Source organism: Prionailurus bengalensis, chromosome D2, assembly GCF_016509475.1.
Source record: "Prionailurus bengalensis isolate Pbe53 chromosome D2, Fcat_Pben_1.1_paternal_pri, whole genome shotgun sequence".
NCBI lineage: Eukaryota > Metazoa > Chordata > Mammalia > Carnivora > Felidae > Prionailurus > Prionailurus bengalensis.
Genome location: NC_057351.1, coordinates 22,324,906 through 22,342,732, shown reverse-complemented (window position 1 = coordinate 22,342,732; position 17,827 = coordinate 22,324,906). Strand labels below are relative to the sequence as shown.

The 17,827-nt window shown below is 38.6% G+C and overlaps 1 protein-coding gene across 4 annotated transcripts in view; it reads left to right on the top strand.

Moving 5' to 3' along the window:
* Nucleotides 1-17,827, top strand: part of RHOBTB1 (Rho related BTB domain containing 1) — a 122,917-nt gene that overhangs the window by 1,027 nt on the left and 104,063 nt on the right. For 3 of the 4 annotated variants that reach the window (XM_043596420.1, XM_043596426.1, XM_043596423.1), the window contains exon 2: nt 14,590-14,689. The gene's annotated coding sequence lies outside the window, so the exon portion shown is untranslated. Of the gene's footprint in view, nt 1-126; nt 262-14,589; nt 14,690-17,827 lie in introns of those variants that run through there. The other variant, XM_043596418.1, reaches the window with a different exon arrangement.

Here is a 17,827-nt window from a genome sequence, read left to right as displayed (position 1 = left end):
GTCAGTCAGAAGAGATTAGAATCTGGACAGGACATGTCCAAGCTGGAGTCTTCAGAAAGTAGGTGCAGCATCTGTGGCTCCTCGTGTCCAGCCCTCAGGTGATGTGTGATTGATTTTTCTTGGTTTGTTAGCTCTGAAAGCCCCAGGCTGTAAAAGGTTTGGGTCAACAATGAGACTGATCCACGGAGGCTTTCGTGCCCTGCTCTCCAACATCTCTGGTATCTGGAGGAGGGGCAGATTGGAGGATCCGAAAAGTCTGAAGTGAGTGTTCAAAGGAGCTTAGCGTTTTTAACTTGTGACTTTTTGAAAAAAGGAAATACACTCTTTTAGTTTGAGTTAGGTTTATTCTTTTAATATACATGCATTCATCTTAAGAGAACTGATGATGGCATTACGTAGTGAGTCCAGTAGGTATGGCATCATTAGAACTAAAAACCAAGTTTACTGTGTAGTTCTAGAAAAATTGCTTCCTTACGTGTTTTTCTATGTCTCTATTACTGGGATGCAGCTTTGTTGGGAACGCTGTCAATAATCACCTTGGTGTCTGTGAGGTTTCCCCTGGTGTTGGCCACCTGACCCCAGACAGAGCCCAGTATGTACCCTTTTTGTAATACTGTGTTTCTGGTGGGCAAGAACCTGCTTCCAGGCCTCTAGCCTTGGTCCCTGGTGAGAGGAAAAAAGTATCAAAAATGTGCTCTTGGCAAGTTTGGGAGCAAGGAAGAATGCTGTAGATTTTTTTCCCCATTAAAGTTTTCACGAATTGGCAATTTAAAACCCAAAGCATTGTTTACCACCTGTCAGACTCACTCGTAAGTGTAAGGATTAACTAATAAAAGATTTGTAAAATGCTTCCTGAATATAAAATTCCATAAATATGCAAAATAGTAATAATCCACCCATTGTTAAATTTATGTAGCTGCTTCTGCCATGCATACAAGATGATTTAGAATGCATGTTTCCTGTCAATTAAACAATGAGTTTGGAGTAAAATAATGAGTTCAATTCACATCCTATGAAACTTTGAAATAAAATTTCTCCCATAAGGCACCATCGGCAGAGAATCATAAAGTAAGCAGCATTTCAAAAAGTTATATATGGAATGGCACTTACCTTATGGCTGGGGGGAAAGGGACCCAGTGAACTTCTGAAACTAAGAAATATTCAGCCCTGGTTCGAGTGTGCCTGAACCATAAATATTCCCTTATGTTTTGGGGAATTCTAAGGAGAGAGCAAACAGATTTTGTGGCCTTATAGATAGTCCACTTTAATCCACGAAATATGCCTCTCCATATTTTAAGGCTGAAGTTCAATCTGTGGTTTTGTCCATAATGAAGAAAATCTTTATAGTTACTTGGATAAATTATTCATTCTTCCAATACCATGGGCTTGGTTTTTAAGCATCCTTAATATGAGCAATTATTTTAATATCCTGCAGATAATTAGATTAATTTGTTCCCAGTGGATTGAGTGACATGGTAACATCATATTTTTCTCTTTACATGTATTTAAAAATAAAGTACGTCATTTTTCTGCTTACTGGTTTCCTAAAGTAAAACCTGCTTCTTACATGCTAATTTTAAGTATAAATATTACTATGGATGGTCTTCCCTGTCTTATGAAGACAACTCTAGATTCACCACTAACAGATTAAGCTCTGAGCAAAACCATGAAGTTGGGAATGTCTTTCCTTGACATCTTCCCACCTTCAGTGGCCTTTTCTTCTCATTTTCTCCACTCAGCTCTCAGATGGACAGCCGCTAAACAGGCCGCAGCCCAGTATTCCAGAACTTCTCCTCTGCCAGCACTCTTCCTTTATCCAAGTAACTTAACCTCTGCCCTACTTATTTTCCAACAGCTTGGTATGGGTGAAAGTGCACTAGGTGAAAAATCAAAAGAGTTTGCATTTATCAGGCAGCTATGATACATCAGGCACTGCGCCACCTTATCTCATTAAATCCCTGATGCAGCAAATGTCATCCATGTTTCACACAAAAGAAAACTGAGTCTCAAAGAAGCTCTGGTCCCCAAGGACAAGCAAAGAGCCAGGATTTGAAGCAAAGCATTGTGGTACTTACTGCTGCATTGTGAGCCTGATCCCTAAGAAGGGCTTATGTTCTAGACTAAGGCATGGAAGAGTTCTCCCACTATCTGGCCATTTGACCTTAAACCCTCTGGGCCTTTGATTTCCTTTCTCTAGTTTTGGATTAAATGATCTCTCAGACTGTTAAAAACTGAGAACAAACTGAGGGTTGATGGGGGGTAGGAGGGAGGGGAGGGTGGGTGATGGGTATTGAGGAGGGCACCTTTTGGGATGAGCACTGGGTGTTGTATGGAAACCAATTTAAATTTCATATATAAAAAAAATGATCTCTCAGAGATGGAAAGGATATTTAGATGCCAACCACATAAACTATTCCTCCCACGGGCTTCCAGAATGTTCTTCCCTGCCCTGACCTTTCCTCCAACCCCCTCCTTGGTCTTTTTTCCTTCCTGTGGGTCCAAGTATATATCACCTCCTCCAAGAGACTTTTCCTAAATACTCTTCTGTTGTTTTCTAGCTCAGGCCTAGTGATCCCTTCTAACACTGATGACCAACTGCACTTACTTTATTTACACATCAGCATATATGTGGTTGGTGTTTTTATCTTCTCCTCCATCATTCCCACCATCAGACTGTAAGCCATGTGAGACCAGAGCTCCTCTTGTCTGACTTTTTCCATTATTGTATTCCCAAGGTCTACCACAGTGACACAGAGCACATAGTTGGTGATCAATTAGTGTATGTTGAATAATTATGAATTATATGATTATAATTCTATAATGAATAATTATTTCCTACAAAGGACATGTGCTAATGGCCAATATATCGTCCCATCCCTGGGAAAACCTAAATGAAGTATCACCAATCTTACACTGTTACAGTGAGCCTGAATTATGAATGGGGATCCAAGTATAGCAACAGAGATGGCAGGACAACCCTGGGACACACAGGACAAGCAGACACACTGAACATGGTCCAACCCCCATACTTTACAACAGAGAAATCTGAGCCTCAGAATGATAATAAAAACTTGGGTTTAGAAGGGCATTGGAGACCATCCAATGGTCCAAACCATTGTTTTATTCATGAGGACACACAGAACATAAAATATGTAACAGATACATCCTGACTTCCAGAACAGCACACCTTTCACCAAGGAGTCAAAAATCTCGGGGACCACCCAGTGAACAGGGGAAGGGAGTTTTAGGCAATGATGCTTTTTCCCCCCAGAAATTCCAAAGAGGCTTAGGTTTCCCAGACCAATACTGGATAGCAACATTAGTACACAGCAGAACATTCTACTTCAGATAATCTAAGTTTTAAATTTTGTATGGCCTGTATAAATTTCAGTAACTCATTTACTATTTTAATGATCCACCAGGCAGACTTTTAATACCTATCATTAGTTTACCAGTTCTGTTTAAATGCTGGAGAGCTCCAAATGGCAAAACGACAGTGCTGAGCACTTACCACTACCATGATAGATTCAAGATACGTTTAAAAGATGATTGATATTTTGAACTCCAAATGATGATGGCTTGTTTTTAAGGACTAAAATAACTTTTCTTCTCTAACTTAAAGAGCAATCCTTGCTAGAGTATTACATCCCATAAAAAAGCAGTCCTTAAACTTTAGAGGGCATAAAAATCATCTGGAAGGCTTTTTAAAAACCCAGATTGCTTAGAGCCTTTCTGCACATTTCTGAATTAATAGGTCTGAGATTGGACCCAGACAACTGCATTTTTAACACCTTTCGAGATTTTCTCAATCAAATAGTCTGAAGACCTCACTTTGAGATCCAGTAATTATTTTAGTATGTTTTGATTTTCCCAGATTCCTTACAAAACGTTTTTTTTAAACAAAGATAATTGGGGAAGATGTGTAATGTGTTTCAATCTAGCAAACAGCATACTGGGTATGATGGGAATCTGTTTCCTTGTAGCCAAAGCCATGTATGTAAAACCATGATATAGTTCCTACGTTTGATAGTGGCCCCAAATCAGGAACATTCCAAAATATTTCTATTGGACTGCAAAAGTAAATCAGTAATTAGCAATAAAGTTAAGTGTTAAGTTCTGTGGAGCAATAATGAAGCCCCTGCCCTCTAGATGACTATATTCAGTATAGTAGAGAGATACGATTAATATCCACAAAACATTCAAGGACAGGGTTGCAGATCAAGCACAGGATGCCCAGTTAAATTTGAATTTCAAATGCACAAATCATGTTTTAATATAGGCATGTCCCATATATTTTTACTTGCTAAATCTGGGAACCTTGCTCAGTGAACATTAGCATTTAATGTTATTAGTTTCCAGGACTTGGGTTGGGGCGGCGGGGGGCAGGGAAGGGGGGGGGGGTAGTAATGCTGAGTGGTTGTTAAGTTTTGAGAAACTGATAAAAGCTCTGAATGTGCTCCTGAGAGCACTTTCCGACAGAACGCTCATACTATTCCATGGACCGCCCCCCCCCCCAGGCTGCCAAAGCCCTTGTGGACATCAGAGTCATCTGCAGTGTAGACAGCAGAGGCCAGCTCTTCAGACTACTTAGGTTGGTGACTCTGGAAGGTAGCTTGGAAAAGTGGAATGTGAACTGGGCCATTAAGAGCAGAAGAGTTTAGCTGTATTGTGGGTTTAAGAGACTTCTTAAAGCTTTCACAGAAGGCAGGTTCCTCTAGGCTTTGAGGGTATTTAGTAAGGAATATGGAAAAATTAGCTTGGGCTGGTTTTTGAAAGCCCAGCTTGTGGACAGCCTTAAATTCTAAAGGGTTTAGACTGCCTATCCTGGGAAAAAGTGTGTCCTTACTGATGTGTCAGTTAGGGATGAGGATCAGACAAAGGGAGATCACAGAGAGAAATTGCAGGCAGCCTCAGCTCTAGGGTCAGTAGGCCTGGTGTAAGCTCCTCCATTAACAAGCTGGGAAGCCTTCTGTGTGTGTGTGCAGTTTCCCTGGGCCCCCATCTCCTAAGCTGGGAATTGAGAATAATAAAAGGAGCTGCTAATAGGGTTGTAGTGAGGGTAAAATGAAGTTGTACGGTGCTTGGCACAGTGGGTGACACAGCATAAATATGTGATAATATAACATAATATAATCAGGGTTCCCCGGGGCTATGATCCACTGCTCCTGCTGCTACTGCCCTTGTTATTATTGAAGGGGGCGTGGTCGCCCAGCAGCCTGCAAGAGCGGTTTCAGGGGGAGTAAAACAAGAGAAAAATGATTGTTTGATCTGGATTTGGAGAAAGCTTTAAAATGTCTCTTTTCCAAGTTAAAATTTCTTTATCAAAAATTGTGAAGGCAGAAACTGGTTAGTAAAATAATGTTTGTACTTCTGAGGATTTTAAACTAAATACATTCAACTCTTCATTATTTTTCCTAGAAGAGGGAATATTAAGGACAATCTAAATCATATACTCTGATCCCAAGTCAAGGAGACGTTTTTTAATTGCATGTGTTACTCTTAATAGATTTGCCATCTTACCTATATCATTTTGGCTAATATTTAAATTAATTTGCACATGATAAGCTCAGACTAATCATTCAAAATGCTCCCTAAATCCATTTAAACTGCAAAGCAGATGAGTTTATCAGAAATAATTCACGAAGCAACCTGCCTCCACAGAGCTGACTGAGAACACCGAAGGCGGGACCATAAGGGCTCTGGGGTCAGACCGTTGAGGTTCCCATCCCTGCTGCCTCCTGTGACTAGCTTTGTGACCACATTGCTTTGCTTCTCCAAACCTCAGTTTCTCCCAATCTGTAAAATAGAAGTAATAATCTCCCTTACCTCCAAGGGCATGGGCATAGAGTTCTCACGTGGTTTCCGGTACCCAGTTAAGCGTCACATAGAATTCTGTGACCTCAGTGTCGTCTTCATCTTATCAGTATATTATTTAATATATGCATAAAGAATTTATTTCAGGAAAACATCTAAAAATGTGAGAGATATTTATGATCTTTAGTCACATCTTAATTTATTTATTTATACAGCAAGGGCTATTTAGAGCATTTTCCAAACCACAGAGTACAGTGTTCTTATTTCAAAGAATTTCTAATCCCAATTTTCATTATGTGTTGCTTTCTCCAGCTCATCCATCTTCAACTTTTCTTGGTGCCTTTCTAGAGAGCTTTGGGTTTCAAACTATATATTAAAGCGTCTGGGCCCTAGAATTTAGTTGGCTCATAAACCTACAGTACAGAACAATAAGGATTGGTTTAAGGTACATTATAGTTACATGTATGGCAGTTATATTTTATTTGGTCTGTGCTGAGCACCTTGAGGGCATGTCCCATTGTGCCTTCAAGACGGGAGACTCAAATATTTATTGAATGAATTTAGTGTATAGTAAAATACATCGCATTCTTTTTCTGAGGATACTTTTCCCTCACATTAGGAATTTTAACTCCTAAAAGAATGAAAACAAGGAAAAGACTTCTAACTTTCATGCATAAGATCATTAGTCTGATATTTCTAGACTGAAGTACTGAAAGTGAATTCGGAGATCTACCATTCATATTTCTATTTCCTAGAACAACATTTCCCTTAAGGTCTTCACATTAGCTGCTCCCTCCATCTCAAATGTTCTCCCCTCAGATATTGCTTATGTTCATTTTTTTGTTATCTATTCTCATCCCCACTGGACTAGAAGTGCCCTGTGGTCAGAGGTCAAGCCTACCTGTTTACTGCTGTCTACTGCTCTAAATGCTACTGAGTATCTATTACAGTGCCAGGCACTTAGTAGGCAGTCAGTAAATATTCTGTCAATTAGTTGAATGTCAGAAGACCAATATTTGGTCTTCTACTGTCATCCCACTGCAGAGCAGTAATTTTTTTATACCTTTTGGGTCAAAATCACCTTTCAGAATTGGATTAAAATCATGAAGTGCCTCATTAATGAAATTTTACATGCTCAAAATTTTGCACATAATTTGAGTCCATGGACCACAGGTTAGGAATCCCATTATAATATATATATATATATATATATATATATATATATATATATTTAATATTTCAGTTTGATTTTCTTTATATATATATGTATATATATGTATATATATATATAAAGAAAATCTAACTGAAATATTAAACTAAATATCACAAAAATTTAATTACTACAAATCCCAATGTGTTAATATTCATGCATCTATAGTAATACTATCATAATAAATTATATGTTGCCTTGGGAAAATTGTGCAACCCTCCAAAGGGAAAAAAAGGCTATCTATAAATGTTGAATGTTTTATTTATATGCTGGAAAGGATTTAAGGCTTATAGAGAAAGGCTAATAAAAATACATACTGTACAGCAATATAAAATATATTTCAAATAGGTATGAAAAAATAAGTCAAAGGAAAAAAATAAGGCTAAGAACGTAAGATGGGGCCAGTAGAGAGATTCATACTCAAAATTTATGCCATGAAATTCAACACTCTTGCTAGAAGATAGTAACAAATTTTGTTCTCAGTTTTTTAGCAGCCAATGTGAAGGAGAAAAATATAATCAGTTATGTCTTGCAGAGGGCCATATTTTATATATTCTTAAATATGAATACCTGTATGTGTATTTAACAGCAAACTGGTTCTTAAAAGAAGGAAGTTTTATTATCATAATAAGGAATGGTGATTATATTTCCAACGTTTGTTTATGGCAAGTGTCTTCGTACCTGAGCTTGAAATAACCTATAAGAAATGTTCACAAATAACTGGCACTTTGGACATTTATGATTAAGATGTAATAACCTTCTGTTCTTTTTGTTAGCAGGCCTTACAGAAAGAAGCCTCCTTAGGGCAGTAAGACCGCATAGAACTAAGGGGAGGGGTGGGGACAGATGAGGAAAACCGTTTTCTCCACTGTCTTATACCCCATCACTTCCTGCAGCACCCCACCCTTTCCTCTGCTGCACACTATTTAAATAAGGTGCCTGAAGCTCTCTTTCTCCCCTTTAAGGCATATGCACCTAGGATGTTGACTAATGTAAGTTATTCCCCCCAACCTTAGTTTCCTTGGATAACAGTCTGTCAGGGACTTCTACGCCTTCTCTGAGAGAGCAAATACAATAACTAGCTTCTCAGAACATTATGGGATTTGTGGCATTCTCTGAGGGGCTATAAATGGATCACATTGACAGCTTTATTTGTCATTCTTAAATGGAATGTGTTTTTCCCCCTTTGAGTTAAATCAAAATCAGATGGCATTTCTTATTTCATTGTGGAATGTTTTTAGTCTCATAATTGCAAAATTACATTCATAACTGATACTATGCTAATTTACAAAATTTGTGTTTTATTATTGGGGAGTTCCTATTTGGAAAGTAAGTGAGGGAAAACAACTTATGCAACATTTTCAGTTTGCCTATTTATTGAGATCCTGATATAGTTGCTAGAATTCTGTCGCCATATGGAAGTAGAGACAATTATATTGCATGAAATGACATGGATTTTAGAAGGAAGGATATAAAAAGGCATAACCAGCAGAATATCCACAATCCAGAGACTGAAACATTCTTGAAACCTCTTCTCTCTTTTGCCTCCCCAGCATGTCCCTGGTCTCAGTCATCCCTTCCTCTCCTTGCAATGGCTCTTGTTCAACATATGCAGGGGCAAAAATCTCAAGAATAGGGTTGGCAAGCACTACTTTCATACCATGGCATACTTCTTACATGCTAAAGCAGTTGCTTGGGCCCAAGTGAAGTTTTTCATTCAAAAAAACCCTATCAACCTTAGCTTGACAATAGCTAGGCCTCCAGGATCCTGTGAGTCTTCTTTAACACATGAATATCCTTTTGGACACTTCCTCTAGTCTTTACCTCCCCTAACTCCCAAGTATACAATCAATTGCTCTTCAGAATCCCAGGGCAGCTCTTTCTGCCCATGGGTCCTCTCCCCATGCTTTAATAAAACCACCTTTTGTACCCAACTAAACAAACAAACAAACAAAAAAATCCCCGTCACTTCCATCTACCCACTACTAAATCTGTATGAGAAAGGAAGCCCTCCTACTTTAATTTCTTAAATCCTCTAAAAGTTCCCAATGCTCTTTTACTGATCTCAATACTGTGCTTATCTTTAGAATTTTCAAACGCTATGCAATGGGTAGGCTTTTCTCGCTGAATTTATATGTGTTTATTTTCATACTCATTTTGTACACATGCCTTTGATAAAGTCAACTTTACTGAGTACCCACTATGTCTGGACTCTCAGCATACAATGAACTGCATCAGGTATCCCCTGCCCTCATTGGGCCTACAGGCTTGTGGGGAAGACAGACAATAAAAGGATGACACAAATAGGTATGAAACTGACACTCTTCTAAATATGCCACAAAGAAGAGACACAAGGTTCTGGAAAATGAGATCTAAACGATAGGAGTCAACTAGACAAGGAGTACAGGCAGAAGGCATGATGTGGAAGGGGTGGAAAGCCATGATGTATGGAAAGCAGAAAGAAGAAGCAATGTGAGAAACTGGAGGAAAATCAAGTGGTTGGAGTACAGAGGGCAGGGGTGAACAGCTGGAGTCTAGAGATGTGATCAGGGGCCATCACCATGAAAGGCTTTTTAGCCATAGTGAATAATATGTAATTATCCTAGGGACCAATGTGAAGGTTGGGGGAGGGGAAGGGAGATTGTAATTAGTTACATCATCTATTCGGTATTTCAAAAAAATATTTCTGGCTAGAATGCAGAGTATGGGTTGGCAAGGGGAATAGTGATGCAAACCAGTTAAACATTTTCAGCATAGAGATACTGATAGCATGGCCAAGGGGAGAAAGGATGAGATGTTCATGATTTCTAAAAAGTGAATGGTGGGGCGCCTGGGTGGCGCAGTCGGTTAAGCGTCCGACTTCAGCCAGGTCACGATCTCATGGTCCGTGAGTTCGAGCCCCACGTCAGGCTCTGGGCTGATGGCTCAGAGCCTGGAGCCTGCTTCGGATTCTGTATCTCCCTCTCTCTCTGCCCCTCCCCCGTTCATGCTCTGTCTTTCTCTGTCCCAAAAATAAATTAAAAACGTTGAAAAAAAAATAAATAAAATAAAATAAAAAGTGAATGGATTCAAGAGACATAGAGGAGGTAAACTGACAGGCCATCTCCTGCAATATTTATGTGGAGCCCATGAGAAGTGTCAGGTAACGCTAGAGGAGAAACAAGTTTGCAAAGACAGATGCTAAGTTCAGTTGGACATGTGGAGTTTGAGTTCTTCAGGAAACATTACAGGACAGAGCAAAAAAGACATTGGATTATGGGTGTGGAGCTTGTCAGAAAGCTCTACAGTTTGGATATAAACTCGTGACACATCTTTAATTCATAGTTGTGGATATGATGGATATGATCCATAGATGGATATGACTGCCTAGAGAAAGATTATAAAGTGAGTGGTAGAAGAGAATGCTAGGACCAAAGTCTTAAGAAATTCAAATCCATGCATCCAAGTAGTGAAGGATGAGCCTGTAAAGGATGAAATAAGGGATAGTGAGAGAAATAGAAGGAAACCCTGGAAACTGCTGGATCATGGCTGGGGGGCTGGGGAGGGGAAGGGAGCAAGGATTTCATTTCAGGAGGGTGGGAGTGGTCAGTTGGCTTGAATGTGGAAGATTGAGAACTGTTTATTTTATTTAGCAAGAGTGGAGAGCACTGATCAGGAGAGAATTGTTTTGAATTAAAATAAAAAGAAATCAGGGGCGCCTGGGTGGCTCAGTCGGTTAAGCGTCCGACTTCAGCTCAGGTCACCATCTCGCGGTCCGTGAGTTCGAGCCCCACGTCGGGCTCTGGGCTGATGGCTCAGAGCCTGGAGCCTGCTTCGGATTCTGTGTCTCCCTCTCTCTCTGCCCCTCCCCCGTTCATGCTCTGTCTCTCTCTGTCTCAAAAATAAATAAACGTTAAAAAAAATTTTTTTAATAAAATAAAAAGAAATCACTAAGTGTTATGTATGGGAAATAGAGTTATAACTAGTTCTATTTGTGGTCATGCCTGTTTGAGAATATTTCACATTTCATATTTTATATCTCTCTTAACATGATACTTGGGGAGCCAGCATGATAGACAAGAAAGTCATTTTGACATGCTGTTGACCATTATAGAGAAGAACTGGGGTGGATTTTGACAATAGAAGAGTCGAGGTCCTGGGGTCTGAACTGGAGAGAAAATAGGAACCTGACAGCAAGGAATTTTATGAGCACAACACTGCCTGTTCCTCCACCCAGTGGTGCTAGTGTGACCAGGGTAAATAAACCAAATGTTCACAAAGCAGTGTTGACTCGCCTCACCCACTTGCTGGCACCCCTGTGTTGTAGAAGGAGGCTGTGGGCTGACACATTGTATGGCACATTCTCGGCAATTTCTTTGAGGTGAACTTCAACTTCTCTCCCTGCACCTGCTACCACACAAAAGTCTGAGCATGCCCACTGGCGGGGGTGGGAGGTGGGGAGCAGCAGGGAGACCGCAGAGTAGAAGTTAATACCTCAGCCAGTGAACGCTGTGAGGAGACAAAGGTCAGATTGCAGAGGTGTGAGCTGCCAATGGGAGGTTAAGAAAAGAAAGATGACTATTGGTAATTACTTGCAGTAGTCTGGCTAGAAAGATGAAGCAAGAGATTGGAGGGCAGCTGGAGAGAGGTAACTGGATGAGCAACCACTTAATCAACAAATATTAAAATATCTTACATGTGTCTAGTGCTAAGAAAGGCACCAGGAAGAAATTTTCCAGCCTTAATGGAAGATCTGCCATAAGATCTATTTCTCCAATGCATAATGACTAAATATTTTGTGATCTGATTCGTTGAAACAAATGCAACATCTTCCCTCAGATATAAACCTTACTTGATCTTTATGAAATGATCAAATAAGTTTGTGTTAAGATAAAAAAGAGAAAAAGAACATGTCTACCTGTACTTTTTTTTTTCCCTCATCCTCTCTCCTTTCATTCCTTCTGTGTCCCAAATTTGGACAGTTCTGTTACTATCACTTATTCAGGAAATATCTTCTAGAATGGTGTTCTTAAGCCTATGTTCAGAGCGTCTCATAGTACTATTTGATGTTTAGAAATCATCTAATGTATAATTCATAGAGCACTCACATATTGGAGTATTGAATATTACCACCCCATGGAAGTTAGAAATGTGAATAAAGTGGTATTCCCCTGGCCAGATTATAAGCTTTATGAGGGTTCTTGGCCCTGCTCTATTTAGAACTATCGAAAATAAAGTCCGAGTACTATAAATGGGATTTTTGTAGTTAGGTTGCAATTAAGGATGCTTGGGTAGGCAGAGAAAGGTACAATAAATTCTTACACAAGAATTCAGGAAGATCCCTGGAAGAGGTAATATTGGAACTGGGTGTTAAAAGATGAGACTTTCAGATAGCAGAAAGCTAGTAAGCAAAATCGCAGTGGCAGAAAACTACTTTTTGGAGGAGCCAGAAGAGCGAGGAGAAATGGTTTGGTATGGTTAGAGAGGCTGTGTGGAAAGCAGTGAATGCACAGATCTGGGATCCTGGAAAGCTCTGCTGAGGAGTCCTAGACTTGATCCTACAGTGACTGGAAGTGTTAGAAGTTTTCAGGCAAGTGGGGAAGCATGAGGTTTAGGAAGAAAACTGGGACCATCAGGAAAATTACGAATCAATGGGGACTGGAAGCAGGGAGTACATGAGATGGGAGGCCCCTGTCTGGATGGGAGATAGATGGTGGATGGTGGGTGAATTTCTGCCATGACGACGGCCTTGAACACGGGAAGGGGAAGTTGAGCTTCTTGTGCACGAAGTGGTTATGATCAGTTGGAGGTGTGTGTTTGGAAGGTGTGGTGATGGGGTAGAATGAAGAGGACGCCAGGTGTTCAAGCCAGGGAGAGGGACAATGCCACTGGTATTAGGTATGAAAGAAAAGCAAATTCAGGAGATGATGGGGATGAGGATCTAGCTAGAAAGCGTGAAAAAAGGTATTAAGACATTTAAGTCATGGGTGTAAATGAAATTGCTTCTAAGTGGAGAACCTTGGTGAAGGCCCACATTTAAGGAAGGGAGAAGGGCCAGAAGGAAAATTTGAGGCATTTCCTACAAGATTAGAAGTGAGATTTCAAGGAAGCCAAGAAAAAGCTTCAAGGAAAAGGACTCATGTTGTGATAGGTTTCATTTATAGAGCTGACCCTTGAATAACATGGGTTTGAAATGCAGGAGTCCACTAATATGTAGATTTTTTTTTATAAATACAGTACAGTACTATAAATGTATTTTCTCTGCCTTATGATTTTCTTTCTCTAGCTTATGTTATGAGAATACAGTATATAATACATGTAACATATGTTATCTGTGAGGCTTCCAGTCAACAGTAGGCTATTTGTATTTAAGTTTTGGGGAAGCCAAAAGTTATATGCAGATTTGTGACTGCACAGGGTCAGCACCCCCTAACCCCTCCATTGTTCAGGGTTCAGGTGTATAATCATTTGGTTGTATCATTCTTTCTTCCCTTCCGGATTGGCCCCAAGAAATGGGCTGTGCAGCTGCCAGTGTTGTATCACGTCTAGGTTCACACTTCAGGCTTGCAGCTCTACCCACTATTTACTAATGAGCAGTGACTGGCCTAGAGTCATCAGCAGTCAGTGACTTCCTTGGGAAACTCCTCCCAACTACTGAGAGTGTGTGTGTGTGTGTGTGTGTGTGTGTGTGTGTTAGGAAGGCACAACAAGGGAGGAGAGCCGGGTTTATATTTAGGATTTCCATAATTCAAGCTTCATGTTTGTCTCTAGGAGTAATACGATTTTATAGCAATAACAACTACCTCCAAGCATAAGTATTGTTTTGCCCTTCATTTTTCATGGTAGGTAGTCATTCCCGCTTTTCGTAAATAGTTGATTTTATTTCACTGTTTGTGTATCCTGTTTTCCATGAAATTTTTTCCCATGAATTTTGTGTCAGGAATATTTCTTTGAGGGAAGTAATGCATTTTTTCTCCTAACAATAGGTGTTATAGAAGAAATTATGTTCTCCTTTTACCTAAATTTCCAAGAAATTCAAATCCAAATGGTAACTTCAATTATTTCAACTGTTGACCAATATATAAGTAGCATAATGAACTTCCTTTCTTTTTCACTCTCAACCTTGTTATTTTTATTCATATTTCATGATTTTTCTTTTTGGAAGTCACCCCAAATCCTTAAGATGAAAAGCCAGGGCATAAATAAGTACGTTCACTATTAACTAAATGTCTTTCCAGACATCATCTCACTTGATCGTCAGAACAAGCCATTGACTAGCTGGTCTTATTACTCCCACCAGAGCCATGAGGGAACAGAGTCTCAGTGAAGTTAAGGACATAAAGTTCACCCAGACAAACACTGAGTGGAATTCAACCCTGGGGCATCTTTCTCTAGTGGCAGAGTGGTCATTTCAGCCTATGTGGCTCAAACTTCTGTGGGCAGCTGGCCGATGTGTACATGGCATATGGCTGGCTGGGATAGCTCTTGTTCCGATGAAAACTAATCACTGACATATGAAACTAGTCTTGTTTTGAGCAGTTTTCTTCTTGATGATGAAATAGTCCATGTTTGTATGTCCTCCCCAGATTTTATAACATTCAAGAAGCACATGAAAGAGGCCTCTCATCCAGTATTCTTGATTAAGTTATGAAAATGGAATTGAAGCTTATGTTCCCCCTTCGTACGGTAAGTAACTATGAATTTGGGTAACAGAATTGCCTTTCCCCTCCTCCTAATTTCCTCACAGTATTTACAAAAGAAATGGAAATGCTCCTGGTATGAAGGTGGCATGACTTGTGAATAATATCCAGATTTGTCTTCAGAATATTTCATTAAAAAGGAGAATTTCCATTTTTTCAGTTCAGTTGTGGTTTTTATAAATTCTAGTTTAACATGTTTTATCTGGTTTAGAATTGGAGTCATTTTGAACTACATACGAGTTTGGGTAATTAACATAACTCTTCTACCCACTTTATATACACTTGTAATTCTCTAGTGAAAACTGACATGTGGACTCTGAACATGGCCACATACAAGGAAGGTTTAGAACTGCCAGGTTGCTGTGCAGGGGCATTTCTCTTCATCCCAGAAGCCCTAGCTTGGAGCATCCACCCCCATTTGGCCTGGGCACTAACTGTCTTTAACTGGAAAGACATATCACCTTGCAAGTGATTAGAACTGACTGATCCCACATGAACAAAATCGGGTTTTAAAGAAAGGGCAACATTATCAAGTTCTTCTAGGTATTGTGCCTGAAGGATTTAAAAATGATTTGAGACAGTTGATTCCTTTGTCCACCTACAAAATCATCTGTTATTTTCACTCTTCACTATATTTTATTTTTCTTTATATGTGCTAATGCATGTTTAAAGGAAAAATTTTATATGTATAGTTGTGAATATTCATTAATAAATTTCATTCATTGTAACAAATTAGGGAGGGAGGCATATGTGAATTTGTGGGGAGGCTGAATTATAGATAACTTTTAAATAAATGTGGCTTTTATTCTTTAAACTACATGTAGTAACTTCAACAAAACATTACAAAGTAGAAATCCTTAAGGAGACCTGTAATAATAAATCATATGAACATTTTGTTATTAGCATATAGATTGGATGTGTGTAGGAGCTTGTAAAGTGCCTGAGGTTCACTGAAAATAGTTTATTCTGTGTCTAAAAAGTGTATGCAAGATTGAAAATAAATGTTTAAAACACCATATATTACCTACCTATAAGTAAAGTGTTTGCAAAGCAAAGGTAAACATCAGCCCAGCTCATGAACAAATTATCAAAAGATTTTAAATTTATTGAAGCCGTAAATTAATGAGATATTACCATGTGTGCATAAATAACTTAAAGAATAAAATTTGCTGATCCTTCTCTCATATGGATATTTGTGCTAATGAATCAGGATCCTATTTACTCTATTAGTCCCCAAAGTAATTGCTTATTTGAAGAAGTTCTGTCTTATGGGTTTTCAGTTAATTAAATCCATTTGCATTTTATGCACACATTTTAAATTCTCAAGTCCTATTTTTCATAAGCCAGATTCAAATATGTTCATGTAATAATACCTCTCATTAAGGCATTAGTCTTTCATTTTTAAAGGAACTTTCAGAATAGCCATATGCATAAAATGGTTATTAATGAAATTCAATCAATATTTTAGAAAAGTCAACCCATTAAATGGTTTTTTTTTAGTTTAAATTTTCCTATTTGTAATGGTGATTACTATGCTGAACATACTTCCAATTTCTAATTTTTTGGTTAGCTTAATTTATTCAATGATTTTTTTTTTGCTTTGATTTTGCATGGCAGTTTTTAACTTCTAATACGCCTTTAGAATTACAAGCGACCTTTTCTCAAAGGGTGGTTTTTTTCAAGGTATGTGCATATTAACTGATTGATCTTGCCAACCCAGTTGGGAGATCACTAAAACACAAAGCAAAGATTTTCTAAATCTAATACTAAAGAACAAGTATAATAATTCAACAAGTTAGGGATATTTTTTTAAGGGTTTGTTTTCTCTTAGTTTTCAAATATTTGAGAAGTTGTGAATTAAAGTGCATAAGTGATAAAAATTGTAAATGCCTTTGTTGTATCCAAACTGTAGAAATTTTTCTGTGCTGCCCAAGTTTGGAAGCTTGAAAATGCTACTGAATTTAGGAGAGTAGAAAAAGTAGATGGAAGAGAGGCCAGGAAGCGCCTCACAGGATATACACAGTGGGCCCAGGATCTAAGACCCAAGTACTTGGCAAGGCCAGATGCTGGGAAAGGCATCCAGGGGCACAATCTGGAAAGGTGATCTGGAAATCCAGTTCTGAAATCATACCTAACTGAACTATCTCTAGATGGTTATTACACGTCACCCCATTTATAGTTTATCTAGCTTATTAGTTCCTCTTTGCAAAAAAGACACAAAATGCAGAGTCTGGATACATTTGGGTACCAATTCCAGCCTAAGTTTATAGCAGAATCAAAAAAGGATAGAGTATCCAAATGGACAAAGAAAGAAAAGGAAGCAAGGGAGGGAGGGAAAGAGGAAGGATATCCTAAAATCAGGATAAGTATGAATTATTTTGACCTTTTTGGCAATATTGGACAATAATGTACTTTTATTGACATCTAACATGAGATATAAGTATAAAATGGAGAACAATTTTTGATACACTTTAAAATTCATACACTTTATAGTAAAAGAAGCAATTTTCATTCAATTAAGTTTTATTAATTCATTTAAGTCATGATCTATGTAAAGCATAATGCCAACAGTATCCTAAGAAGATAACATTTTCTTTGTAGTTGGAATCGCCCTAAGGAAGCATTTCTTCTCATTTAGACAAAGTAGAAATAAAGCACATGTGTTACCACTCGTATAAATTTTTAATACTGAATAAAATATTAGTGTTTAGTGTAATATTGATTCTCAACATAATACTGCTCCATAATAGCATGCTAATTGGTTAGAATTAAATCAGACAGATTCAAAAACCCTAAGAACAGACCATCTAACACTTGTAATTTTTTTTCATTAGTTTCCAGAATTCCAATTAAAATGGAATTAATCTGCCAAATAAAAGGCCATGGTGCAATAAAAGTTCCACGTACTATGTCATGTGCATGCCTTCCTCCCTCCCAGGGCCACACCCCACAACAAGATACAGAAGTGAAGATCACTTGTGAGTTCGAACCACATAGTAACAGCCTTCAAAAGAGGCAGGCAATCTATGTGCATTCCAGCTCTATAATTTATTAACTGTGAGACCTTAGGCATTTTACTTGAAACTCAGAGAGCCACAGTTTCCTCATCAATAATATTACTAGT